The sequence below is a fragment of the Pseudorasbora parva genome, chromosome 15, assembly GCF_024679245.1.
Source record: "Pseudorasbora parva isolate DD20220531a chromosome 15, ASM2467924v1, whole genome shotgun sequence".
Classification (NCBI taxonomy): domain Eukaryota; kingdom Metazoa; phylum Chordata; class Actinopteri; order Cypriniformes; family Gobionidae; genus Pseudorasbora; species Pseudorasbora parva.
In genome coordinates, this window is record NC_090186.1 from 28,499,455 (window position 1) to 28,504,231 (window position 4,777).

Below are 4,777 nucleotides of genomic sequence, written 5' to 3' on the forward strand. Positions count from 1 at the left end.
CTTTTTTTGTTTCGGCCAAGAATTTTGATTTCGGTGCTTCCCAATCCCTACTGACAATGCTCAGTATGTTGTCAACACGCTTCAAAGATGCCAGAACGCATAGTTTCATTCTTGGGACTAAAAACCATAAAACTGGAAGCCATACAAGACCACAAATCATCGTGAAAATGTCAGTATTTCATTGAGACTTGAGATTAAATAAACTGCCCAAGTATTGTAGAGCTTGTAGTATTAATTTGTTAAAAACAAAAAAGTGGCTGGTAAAAACAGTGAGTGGTAGACTTTGAAAAAAGTTAATTTCCATCCCTGGCGAGCGCTGTCTATGGGTGACGTCATGTATTTTGCGTAATGCACAGTTAGGTAATGTGTCGCCCTCCATACGTTATAAAACAGATATGCAATATAAACAATACAAAATTGGCCTACAATTGAGATTTTAAGTCTACATTCGATTACAACTGTTTATTAAAGGTTTGTTGCCGATTAGAACTTGAAGTGCGATGAGGTCTTAAAATATTTTGAGAAGGTCTTTAAAAAGTCTTAAAAAGGTATTGAAATTAACTTCAGGACTCCTGCATATACCCTGGTTTACCACAGTATTGGTAGTTTTAATGTGATGTTTGTTGTAAATAAACAGTAGCCACAACAATTACCATGCTTTAAATGCATTTTAATGTAAAATCCAAATATTGTTATTTAAATAGTATACTTTCTAATGCTATATATTATATATTATGACTTTTTTCTCTCTTTCTTTTTTTTTTTTTTTTTTACCTGAAAAGACCAAAAGGGCCTCTCGGACTCAGTCAACCCATTCTTGTTTGTGGAGAAGTAACGGAGAAAACCGAAAGCTGCAACAGCAAATATTTGTAATGGTATGTATGAGTTGGTTTGAACCCTTTATCAAACATTTTATTTAGCATTTGTTGTTACTTATTCTTACAAATCCTATAGCTCAATCAGTAAGAACATATTCCCAAAGTCTTAATAATTCACAAGATTTAACAAGTTGTCAAATTCGTATGATTCTCGTACATATAGCTCTGAAAAAAATTAAGAGACCACTTAACATGGATTTCTAAATGTTAAGTGGTCTCTTAATTTTTTTTTTTCAGAGCTGTATTTGTATATGAAGAGTTCAGATGCAAAAGCCTCAAAAAGCCACTTCGGTCACATGACATCAGATATTCGATTATTTTTTCTTAATCAGATCAGTTGCAATGTTTATAACGTCCCGTTTGCATGTAAATAATTTATGTGATCACAAAGTCAAGTGAGTTATCTACATTTTCAAACAAATTCATATGATATAGCTTGCTATTATATACTTTTAATAATGGGAATGCACACATATCTGTGAACTTACTAAATAAATGTATTTAACATTTAATTATGCAACGTTTTTTTACAGCAAGAAACAGTTATGTATGAACTCACAACTTGCATGCAATGTAATACAATTTCCTCTTTCTTTCTGTCTTGCAGGATTACTTGCAGATTACTTTTATTTATTTATTTTTGTTTAAAAGATCTCTACAATATCAAACTCAACAGCTCTTTTAAGAGTCAACCCTCACAAGAGCTTCTAGTGATTCTCAGCGAATCTTGCCGTAATCAGCCCTTCACAGGTAAAGTTGAATATTATCAGTATCAGTATATATACTAAAGTATATACAGTTTTAATATATATATACTCATCGAATGCTCACCTTAATCTTATGATAAATTAACTTTATTGTAACTGTCTTAATTTATATGTTTTAAAAACAATAGTATTTGCTTCACAGAGTAAGTGAGACTTTCTTGTTTTACAGAAGAGAAGAAAGACCAGACCTTATATCGAAGCAAGCTAAGAAAATAAGTCATTTGTTTAGGGTGAGGAAGGAAGATGGACATCTTGTGCCCGAAGAAGACAGAAAAGTGCGCAAGTCCATTGGTATGTCTTGTATTGAAGCAATGCTGTAATATGTAGTACAAAATTTGATGTTGATCTCTCAAAGGACTATTCATTTCAACAGTGATCATTCTTTCTACTCTGATAAAATATGTACCATTATTCATGTCTAAATCTTTTAATAACTCCTAAAATAAGCAAATGAGGTTCTGTATCTTGGATTTATTTAAAATGGTAAATATTTGTTTTCCTTTTTGATACAATTATTATTACACTTTTGGCCTTCAGTTCTTAAAAACTGCACCGTCTGTTTGTCTTAGATAAAAGCAGACAAGTGTGGGAAAAAGCATTTAGTTGTTATAAACTCCATGTATTTCGCCATTGTTTTGTAGACCATGGATGGTTCTGGGTAGCTTTAGAAGATAATGAGTTGGGACATATTAGGAATCAAATAGTAAATGTTCTTTGAATTATGTGTAATATCTGGTTAGTTCTTTGGCTTGAAACAAGGCCTTATACTCCACAGACTAAACACATTGCATTTGTGTTTTAAGATGGATAGCAAGAGAAGGCACAAATTCTACAGGAAAAAGATGTGCTGCCAAGGAGGAATACAAGAGGCAAAAACTCTGCTCTCTGAGAACTATACATGGCCATGGGTGCTTCATAAGCATGGTAAGTCTGGTGCCTGGGTACCTATTTCTTAATTCTGTCCATGAAAGTTGTATTGCAGTATTTGAACAATTTTATATTGTAAAGGCTATCACAAGTGATGCTCTTGAAACAAGTAACTAAAGAAATCTAGCATCACTGACAAAGGCTCAGAAGAGACCATGCCTTTCTAAAAGATCTACTGTTTAAAAGGTTGCTGTTGATATGGGTAAATTAGTTTTTGTTCAGTACTTGGCTAATATTATGGGCTGCAATATTATACATAATGCTTCAATGTGTATATTATTTTATGTACTGACTGCTGCTTTGTAAATTTAAATCAGGAATTGGCATTTCTGCCCATTTTGAGGTGGAGAGTTTACTGAAGAACATAGGTTAACCTGACTGTACATTAAACTTAATCTGAATTGTGTTTGTTGTTTTACTTTTAGACCAGGACTGGAGAACGCCGGATTATACGACTTCTTCCTCTGGTTGAGAAAAGGCTACACAACATCAGTGATCACATCATCTGTACATTGATTATACTGTAGGGTACAAGTGGGCGAACTGTTTAGAAGAAGAAGAACATGAACATGATAGAGGGAAGAGACAGAAACCAGTCTAGTTGTAATAATGAATCATTATTTTCCAACACTATATCAAATCTGTTTTCTGTATCATAGTTGACTGGATGGGATTATGTGGCACTCATTTGTGTGGCTTCAGCAGCTGTGAATGGATTAATATGATGTTAATGTGTTTTTTAAAACCCATTTTTATTTATCTTGAATCTTATTTGACTTTATTCTACTTTATCAACTGTATACTGTATCCTCCAATAAAGTGTTGAGTGATAAAGTATGGTGAGTATTGTGTATGGTGTTTGGTACAGTAAATACACATTCAACCAGTTTATTTAGGTTATCTTATTAATTACCAAGAATATTTTACTTGAGAAGTAAACATTTTTTATCTGGTTATATTATATTTGGTAAAATGCTCCAAAAAGTTGTATATACTTGCATGCTGTGACAAGTATGTCAGTTTTCAGTGAAATAAAGGAAAGGATTACAAACACTTCAAGCTTAACTGAAGATGATCCATGTTGATCATTCTGGTACATCTACTACTGCAATACAAATTAAAGCATGCACATTTTCGATGCCAGGTACGTGAAGAGGGTGTAGATGAAATTGTGACAATGTCTCTTGTTATTTTACTTAATGGTGCATTGTCCTATATTTAATAGTAATAATGAAGTGTAAATAATATAAATAGTTTTTGTTTACTCTGGAAAGTGGATAATGGCAAGTTGTTGCAGGTTCATCCATTATATTTATTAGTGTTTATCCATAAAAGAAAAGAAAACTTAATAATTATTATTTTAAAACATTTCTTTCAAATATTTCTGTATTTCATCAGATGGTCTTACAATATCAAAACCTATACACAAGCATGACGTTAGAATAGAAAAGACAAAATACTCTGATATTTAAATGTGACTCAAAGTTTGTTGTCCGTGATGAGGAGAATAGATCTGTGTATGTTGTACTGCCCTTACACCTCCAGGGACCCAGTAGTGGCCCCTGGAAGAGCAAAAAAAAGCATATTTCAAATGGCTTTAACTCAAAGTCTGGTTAGCGTATAACAGAGAAAATTGGCAGGACAACTGCATATGCAATGTTTACTAAATAATGTTGGCCACAGTTTTCAGACATATATGGAAAGCTGCCATAAAGGTTTATTTAAAAGTGCTCACAGTAAAATATACAATTTCAGCTTGGCCCTCATATATGTCATAAAGGTTTACACAATGAACATATTTTAATATCCAGTTGTCCATTAAATATGTAATTTACTTAACATTTATTGTTTCATTATGAAACCTTTTAAACTACATTACCCATATATCTGTCATTGTATCAATGCAATGGGAAACATGGCGCTGTAGTTCATAGAAGTGTGCAGAAATGCTTAGGGTTAGGGTTGGGTTCTCAGTAAAGGAGTCATTTCTCACAACATAGCGACACTTTATAGTTAGCTTAACGTATAACTGACGTAATAATAACACCAAAACATACTTTGTAACATGAAACGCCGTTTTATATGGTTAAAACAGATAGTCCAATCACAGCGCGTTCTGCGATAAAGTCACAGCCAATGACAACCCAGCTGAACAGAGGCGTCACACTTCCTTGTCCATTTATGGTAAATTATATCACATCTCAT

The 4,777-nt window shown here is 33.0% G+C and overlaps 1 long non-coding RNA gene across 1 annotated transcript; it reads left to right on the forward strand.

Annotated features, from left to right (window-relative positions):
- The first annotated feature begins 776 nt into the window (after positions 1–776).
- On the forward strand, positions 777–3,400 carry LOC137041925 (uncharacterized). The gene is made up of 5 exons (XR_010898183.1): positions 777–875; positions 1,486–1,628; positions 1,815–1,936; positions 2,449–2,569; positions 2,998–3,400. It is a non-coding gene; the product is annotated as an uncharacterized lncRNA (long non-coding RNA).
- The last annotated feature ends 1,377 nt before the right edge of the window (positions 3,401–4,777 follow it).